The sequence below is a fragment of the Eptatretus burgeri genome, chromosome 4, assembly GCF_056783735.1.
Source record: "Eptatretus burgeri isolate ZD-2024b chromosome 4, Ebu_testis_v1, whole genome shotgun sequence".
Lineage (NCBI taxonomy): Eukaryota > Metazoa > Chordata > Myxini > Myxiniformes > Myxinidae > Eptatretus > Eptatretus burgeri.
In genome coordinates this window covers 58,222,305-58,231,847 of record NC_140964.1, presented here as the reverse complement: position 1 = coordinate 58,231,847, position 9,543 = coordinate 58,222,305, and the positions used below count along the sequence as shown (strand labels likewise).

General features: G+C 43.0%; 1 pseudogene; it reads left to right on the top strand.

Moving 5' to 3' along the window:
- The first annotated feature begins 427 nt into the window (after nt 1-427).
- Nucleotides 428-1,165, top strand: LOC147028130 (uncharacterized; annotated as a pseudogene).
- Nucleotides 1,166-9,543: the final 8,378 nt, after the last annotated feature.

The following is a 9,543-nucleotide window of genomic DNA, read 5'->3' as shown; positions in this document are numbered from 1 at the left end:
ACTTGTTGGTGTACCACCTCGATTATCTACAAGTAATAAATCTGCTTGAAGACTTGCGTATGGATATTTGTGACCACATCCGACGGAGCAAATTGTCTAAAAAGTGATTTGAAGGGATACAATGGACATTCCTAAAATAAATACAGTATATGACCCTGTCCCATCAAATTTGTCATCTCCATCACATTTTTTTGACTGGGCGCCGGATGTGCACGCGCTTGGAACTATCTGCCGAGACCTGTACAAGTGTTGAACGCCCGCCATATTTAATCCTTGAAGTCTACTCATCTTTCCAACAAATCGTTTGATTTTGTCTAATTTTGACAGCGAACATCATCACTGGGTAAGTACACTATAAATTTGTCAACACCAAACGTTCAATATCTTGCTTTTGAGAACAAAAAAAAATTGATTGTATAAGGTTGCAATGTATCATTTACCACGGCTCCAAAATGTCAAGGAGTCCTGGGTGGAAAAGAACAACCTTTTTCTACCAATTCATGACTTGGTCAGTGAGTTCGCAGAGGCAGTGGACAAGGACCCCTTAGAACTTACTGCCACATTACTTGTTTCCTATGTTGTATCAGGATGTGATTCTGTCAGCTACCCTTTCGGACGAGGGAAGAAGAGAGCGGCCAACGTGGCACTACAGTGTGTTGGAACAATGGCGCAACTGACTGATTTCTCGCATACAGATTCTTGTGTGGACATCAAAGTGTTCGATGAAGCTCGAGATTACTTTTGTCAGTTGTACGGTAGACCTGGCTATTCATCTCTCGATCGGACCTTGCGTGCCCATTTATTTGCTTCCAGCAAATGAGATCTTCGTTCTCTGCCTCCTACTGAGGATGCATTTCACTATCATGTTCTCAGAAGTCTATGTCAAATCAATCTGTACAAGCAAGCAAATCTATGCAACCCAACCGTTCTACCACTGGTGGAATACGGCAGACATTTTGATAATACTGGCAGATTAATTCCTGTCATGAAGCGCAAGGATGGTAAACCAGCCTCAGCCAAACTTGCTTTCTGTAAGTGCAAGAAAGCCTGTTTAAAGAACTGCCCATGTGCTAAGGCTGGACCAGCATGTATCATTGCATGTAGCTGTAATGGTGACTGAGCCAAATGTGGTCGGCTGGCTGAGGACAGTGAAGACGAGGACTAGACAACAGTAACTTGTAGCTGGCGGCACCACTTAGGTAATTAATTCCAATAGACGTAGCGAATTGCCTTTTTAAATGCGGCAAAAGTGAACTGTCATTTCTTTCATGCTTTAAGGTGGCACGACTCTGTATCTTTAACAAACTAGTAGTTGTCAGATAACTGTTTGGCTACTGACGGTGCATTTGAAAGCAAACGTTATTGTAGTGACATGCGTAGAAGAGCCCTGACAAGGAAGCTTATGCTGTTTCTGAGCTTGTAATCCATTTAGGGCATGTTACCACCAATATCACTAGTTGTCCAAGTAGCATCGACTTATAGGGAGTTGATCGGCAGAATGTTACATCCTAGAATAGTTTTCATCATTTTTGTCTCTCACACATGACACTGCAGTACCTTGTGACATTTTTCAGTCTTTTCTCATCTTTATACTTCTTCTTCCTCTTTCGGCTTGCTCCCGTTAGGGGTCGCCACAGCGGATCAACCGTCTCCATTTCGCTCTATCCTCCACATCTTCCATTGACACTCCAACCACCCGCATGTCTGCCCTCACCATATCCATGAACCTCTTCTTTGGCCTTCCTCTTCTCCTCCTGCCTGGCGGCTCCATCCTCAGCATCCTTCTCCCGATATACTCCGCTTCCCTCCTGTGCACATGTCCAAACCATCTCAATCTCGCCTCTCTCACTTTGTCTCCAAACCGTCCTACCAGCGCTGTCCCTCTAATACACTCATTCCTTATCCTGTCCATCCTCGTCACTCCCAACGAGAATCGCAGCATCTTTAACTCTGCCACCTCCAGCTCTGCTTCCTGTCTTTTTGTTAGCGCCACCGCCTCCAAACCATACAACATAGCTGGTCTCACTACCGTCTTATATACTTTCCCCTTCACTCTTGCAGCTACCCTTCTGTCACAAATCACTCCTGCAACTCTTCTCCAACCACTCCATCCTGCCTGCACTCTCTTTTTCACTTCTCTCCCACACTCTCCATTACTTTGGACAGTTGATCCCAAGTATTTAAACCAATCCACCTTCCCCACCTCAACTCCTTGCAACTGCACCATACCACCACCCTCCCTCTCATTTACGCACATGTACTCCGTCTTACTCCGACTGACTATCATTCCCTTTCTCTCCAGTGCGTACCTCCACCTCTCGAGGCTCGCCTCAGCCTGCTCCCTACTCTCCCTACAGATCATGATGTCATCTGCGAACATCATAGTCCATGGAGACTCCAGTCTGATCTTGTCCGTCAACCTGTCCATCACCATTGCAAACAGGAAAGGGCTCAGAGTCGATCCTTGGTGCAATCCGACTTTTACCTTAAACCGGTCCGTCATTCCTACCGCACACCTCACCGCTGTCACACTGTCCTCATACATATCCTGCACAATCCTCACATACTTCTCCACCACTCCCGACTTCCTCATACAATACCACAACTCCTCTCTTGGCACCCTATCATAAGCTTTCTCTAAATCCACAAACACACAATGTAACTCTTTCTGGCCTTCCCTATACTTCTCCTTCAACATTCTCAAAGCAAACATCGCATCAGTGGTGCTCTTTCCTGGCATAAACCCATATTGCTGCTCACAGATCGTCACCTCTCCTCTCAACCGAGCTTCCACTACTCTTTCCCACAACTTCATGGTGTGGCTTAACAACTTTATCCCTCTGTAATTTCCACAGCTCTGCACATCACCCTTATTCTTGAAAATCGGAACCAGTACGCTTAATCTCCACTCCTCCGGCATCCTCTCACTTTCCAAGACTTTATTAAACAATCTGGTTAACAACCCCACTGCCATCTCTCCTAAGCACTTCCATGCCTCCACTGGTATACCATCTGGGCCAACCGCCTTTCCACTTTTCATCTTCTTCATAGCAGTCCTCACTTCATCCTCACTGATCCACCCCACTTCCTGATTCACTATCTCCACCTCTTCCAACCTTCTCTCTCTCTCATTTTCTTCATTCATCAGCTCCTCAAAGTACTCCATCCACCTTCTCAACACACTCTCCTCGCTCGTCAGCACATTCCCATTTGCATCCTTTATCACCCTAACCTGCAGCACATCCTTCCCAGCTCGGTCCCTCTGTCTTGCCAATCGGTATAAATCCTTTTCCCCTTCTTTTGTATCCAACTTCTCATACAGCTCGTCATATGCCTTTTTCTTAGCCTTAGCCACCTCTCTCTTTGCCTTTTGCCGCCACTCCTTGTACTCCTGCCCACTTTCTTCATCTCTCTGACTATCCCACTTCTTTTTCGCCAACCCCTTCTTCCTTATACTTTCCTGTACTTCCTCGTTCCACCACCAAGTCTCCTTATCTTCCTTCCTCTGTCCAGATGTCACACCAAGTACCTTCCTTGCTATCTCCCTCACAACTTCTGCTGTAGTTGCCCAATCATCCCACCCATCTTTACCACCATCCAACGCCTGTCTCACCTCCTCCCTAAATTTCACGCAACAGTCTTCCTCCTTCAGCTTCCACCATCTGGTCCTTGGTTCAGAACTCACTCTCTTCCTCAACCTCACCTCCAAAATCATCTTACAGACCACCAATCGATGCTGTCGAGCTACACTCTCCCCTGCCACCACCTTAAGTCTCTAATCTCTTTCAGGTTGCATCTCCTGCTTAAGATGTAATCCACCTGTGTGCACTTTCCTCCACTATTGTATGTCACCCTGTGTTCCTCCTTCTTCTTGAAATACGTATTTACCACTGCCATTTCCATTCTTTTTGCAAACTCTACCACCATTTGCCCTTCCACATTTCTCTTGTTGAGACCGTACCTCCCCATCACCTCCTCATTCTCTTTATTCCCTTCCCCAACATGCCCATTGAAATCTGCTCCAATCACCACTCTTTCATCCTTGGATACACTCTCCACCACTTCATCTAACTCACTCCAGAAATCTTCTTTCTATTCCATCTCACACCCCATCTGCGGTGCATATGCACTGATGACATTTATCATCACCCCTTCAATTTCCAACTTCACGCTCATCACTCGGTCAGACACTCTCCTCACCTCCAATACCCTCTTGACATGATCTTCCTTCAGGATTACCCCGACACCATTTCTCCTCCCATCCACACCATGGTAGAACAGTTTGAAACCACCTCCAATGCTCCTCGCCTTACTCCCCATCCACTTGGTCTCTTGTACACACAGTATGTCCACCTTTCTTCTCTCCATCATATCAGCCAACTCTCGCCCTTTGCCAGTCATCGTCCCAACATTCAGAGTTCCAACTCTCACCTCCACACTTCTACCCTTCCCCCTCTCCCACTGCCTACGGACTCGCCTTCCCCGTCTCCTTCTCCTCCTTCGCCCAGCAGTAGCACAATTTCCACTGGTACCCTGCTGACCACCGCACCGGTGGCAGTCATTGGTAACCCAGGCCTCGACCGATCCGGTATGGAAATTTGTTGTGTTGTCCGCATAATGATTTGGCATAGGTTTTTATGCCGGATGCCCTTCCTGACGCAACCCTGGTCGCCTATTACGACACAAAGGGATATGGTACACCTATTCTAACCGGGGTATACACCGGCCCAGTACACTGGTACTCATTTCGCCGACCTCGGAAGGATAACAGGCTGAGTCAACCCCCTGGTGTATTAATTCAGTGGCCCAACGGGGCTTGAACTCAGGACCTTTTGGGTCCCACGCCGCTGCCCTAACCACTGTGCCAACACCAGGCTTGATACATGTATACCTATTTTCTCATCTTTATACATGTATAGCAAATTGACCATTTAAATCATTTTTGCAATAAATGATAAAATTCTAATGGACATTATCAGTACTGTACTTTTACATAACATACATAACACAAGTAATGAAAATCCACTTCTTTTTAGTGATTTTCAGATTTGTGACAATCAATTTGCTGGTCATGGTGCGCTTCATTGTGATCTTTTTGAAATATTTATTCTCCACAAACATCAGAGGGATCTAAGGAGTTGATTGAAGTTTTATTTTGAGATAAAATCGTATAGGAAGGGGATCTATACAGTATTTCTTTGATAAAAGTGCCAGATTTTGGGCGTGACCCGATTTTTCTGACCTTTTGACCTCTGGTGACCTTGAAGGTCACCCAATTGAAATCTACTTGATACAATCCTGTAGCATACATCTAGACAAAGATAATGAGTGGTAATTTGTTGTCATCGAGTGTTCCATTGTGGAGGAATGGTCAATTAAGTTTCCCCTACCCCCAAAATTTTTGTTTTTTTCGGTCATGGCCTTTTATAAAAAAAACCAGCCCACAGAAGTTTCACAATGGAGTTGAGGTGTCCAATAACACTTTTCAGGTGGCCAACACACCCACTGATAAGGTCCAAGTGTCAACAAGGACAAATATGTCCAAGAGCCGCGTCCTAAAGGTTTTGTCTTCACCAGAGAACAAGAAGAACAACAACAACAACGCAGAGCTCTCTTAGAGCCAGCGTTCGCAATGCGACGCGGCTAAATATTCATTACAGAAAGTCTAAACATCAGCATTTTTATAACAATAACAACAACTTCCGATATTTCGTCACGTGCCTTGATGGAGCCAATAGCGAGACCCGTCATGGAGGCTCCTCGTTCATGACGAGAAAATAGTGTATTTACGAAATTACAACACATTAAATGGAATAGTCTTTAAATAGCAACGTGAACTTTTCGAAGCATTAAAGCAAATGTCCGAATATATTTAAAAGTTCATGATAGACGCTCTCAAAAGGCACCCTCAATGCGAGGATGTGTACAGGTGTTTAGTATTTAAGGAGATCCGGATCTTGTATATACAAGAGCCACATCCTAAAGGTTTTGTCTTCACCAGAAGAAGAAGAAGAACAGCAAGAAGAAGAACAACAAGAAGAAGAACAACGCGGAGCTCTCTTAGAGCCAGCGTTCGCTACGCGAGACGTGGCTAAAAATTGTATAGCAAGAGTGTCACATCAAAAGTGTATTTCTCATTCTGAGCCTTGGCTCCCAGACTAAAAATAAGAACGAAAAAATATCTCTCGGCAATTCTACGTTATTATTTCCTCTCCATGTTATTTGGGCGATGTATGATATTTTTAATATATCTCGTGTATTTTTTGGTAATAAATATCTTAATATGCTGCAAATTTTTTATATACCTTGGATATATATTTTTTATTTTTTTATCTTTTTATTTAAAAAAAATTTTTTTAATGCAAATTTTTTATATACCTCGTTGGCCACCTGAAAAGTGTTATTGGACACCTCAACTCCATTGTGAAACTTCTGTGGGCTGGTTTTTTTTAATAAAAGGCCATGACCGAAAAAAACAAAAATTTTGGGGGTAGGGGAAACTTAATTGACCATTCCTCCACAATGGAACACTCGATGACAACAAATTACCACTCATCTTTGTGGAAATTTTCTCAACTATTGCAGAAACCGAGTCTAAAACCATTGATCGTAAAAAATAAAATCAGATGGTGAATTAGAGTCGAGATAAAGCTGTGAGGGAGTCTAAATGAATGAATGGCCTTTATGTTACAGGCCTTCTCATTTAAAATGCCCTTTGTTCAATAAATGGTAACTTTCATCCAATTTTCTTCCCGTTTTTTTTGCTACCAAGTCCAAATCCATGTTAGCGACTGTGAAAAATGAAATGAGATATCGATTTCGAGTTGAAGTAAAACTGTGAGACAGAGTAAGAAACTGCGAGCCTCACAAAAGAGGCCTCAAAGCTATGTGAGTGCGAGGAAACAAAATGGTGGAAATTTAGTTTTTGAAGCCCCTTCCAGAATTGGTGGAGCTACTCCATCAACGGGGGAGGTCACACCCACGGACAGACAGACAGACAGACAGACAGGCAGACAGACACACAGAATCACCGACCAGGAATATTATATAGATTTGCAAAGTAGATTGAGTTATTTTTTGGTTAGATGCCCCTTTTTTCTTTCACAATGTAAAAGCACAACCACCCCAATCTGAAATTACACACACACACACAAACACACACACACACACACACACACACACACACACACACACACACACACACACACACACACACACACACACACACACACACACACACACACACACACACTATATATATATATATATATATATATATATATATATATATATATATATATATATATATATATATATATATATATATATATATATGTATATATGTACACTGTGTTTATGTATATATGTACGTATCCAAGTACATGTGCACTTGGCCAGGACTCATCTTGGGGAATAAGTGTGATTTTAATGACATCATAGGTACCTTCGTTATGATGTCATAATTGCATTTGTAGAATGCTACATCTGATCAATATGAAAATTTGTTAAGGTCATCAAAGGATAAAATGGTCCACATAAAAAAAATTTGATGTCTTCATCGGTCACGTGATTTGACAGCCATATTGTTCAAAAAAAAAAATAAACCTTCAAAAAATCTGCTTCTCTAAAGTGGCTGAACAGATCTGGGCGAAGCTTTATAAGTATGACTGCCCATCCATGAGGAACATAATGTTCACACACATATGATGTCATAGGTCACATGATTTGGCAGTTATATTGGATTTACCCTAAAACCCATAAAAAATATTCTTCTCCAGAATGGCTGGACAGATCGAGGGGCAACTTAACACAAATGTTCCCCAAGCCTTGATGATACCAGGGTATACATGAATAATTGATGCCACATGGTCTGGCAGCCATAATGGATTGAGCGAAAATCTTAAAAATATTGTTTCTCTTGCACTGCTTAATCAATTGATGTGAAACTTCACTATAATAATCTAGTGATAATGCAGAATATATGTTTTAAATTTCAACCTGATTGGATGCATGGTCGAGCAGCCAGAATTATTTAATTTTTTGATGCGGGGGTTTTTTTTTTGTATTTAATTTTGAACAAGGTTCCCTTGGCTGTGCCTGGATGGGTTTGAGGGTAGAAGAGCAGCAGCTGAAATGGATATCCTTTCCAGGTTCCTCTTTATGACGTCATCTTTATTGTTTGCTTGTTAATTATGCAACTACACAAACACTACACAAAAGTCCTGGCAAGGTTCTGCAATCTCTAATAGCTCTTTTTCTTGTTTAGTAAGTTTATCATACTACATGTGACTAATGTGTTGTTTTTGTAATATTTCTTTTTCATACCTATTTTTCTGTCCCATTACATGTGCTCTTTCCCAGCTGTCTTCTTCTCCCCATACGTCAATAACTCTTGCCAACAAGAGTGGCAATAACCGCCTCAAACTGGTCTGAAAGCTTAGCACAGTTCTTGTCAAAACATCGAATCACCCACCATGCGATCAAGCCCTTCAATATTTCCACCATTCGAGGCGTGAGCGCAAATCACTCCAGAATATGATCTCCCCCCTTGATTATACCACCAATCAGGGGGACATATAGAACAGTTCAGAAAGTGCTGATGCTCCCAAATAATTCCACCAATTGAGGGTGATCCAAGTGGATCAGAAGTGACCATAGGCAGGGCTACACGCCACAAGCCAGGCCATAAAAGAGCGGGCTCATTCTTGACTCGTGTCCCCTGGGCTTTTCACCATTGGTGGCTGGCCAGCCGTCGTCCCCTCCCCGTGGATGACACATTGTGCTACACCCAGCACTGATTTCTGCGCTGGAGTGCTGGGTGTGCCATGCTGTTCCAGACTGACTTGGCTTGGGCATTTTGGGTGTGCGTGCTGTTCCGGACGGACCTGGTGCGAACGTGTTGGGAGGGCGGCGTGAACATCTCAGTGCACTGGGGTGTCGTTGGCGCGAACCTCACGGTGGTTGGTACCCGATGACTGAACATCAACAATAAAGAGCAAAGTGCATGGGGTCTTCATGGAAATGGTGGGAATGAAATGCGATCCATTAAGGAAAATAGAATCAAACAACATGAGGACCATGATGAAATATTTCACTCACACAGTAGTTAATGCATGGATTTGGTCTCCCTGGAAAGGTATGGGTAGCAGAAATGTTTGATACAGTAGCTTTAAACTGGAATTATATAGGTACTGAGAGGCATTGGGGTTAGAGGAGTACGTGGATATTGGCAGAAATGCACAGGCATGAGGGACCTGGTGCCCTATTCCTCCATATACTGTAACTTCCTTGTAAGTCCAGGAATCAGGGTTCCATAATAATCGTCTTCCTGGAAGGACTTTCCTTTTCCCAACCACTCTCCCCAACCCCTTCCTCTTTTCTTTCATGCTTTATATGTTCATTCTCTTCATTGTAAGAAGAACCACATTAATATTGGCACAGAAACTCCAAACACTTTAAAAATCAATCTTTTCCATTTTACTCTTTCCAGATCTCTTGCAATTCAACCCTTCCTCTCATCAATAGATATTCTAATAGACAATA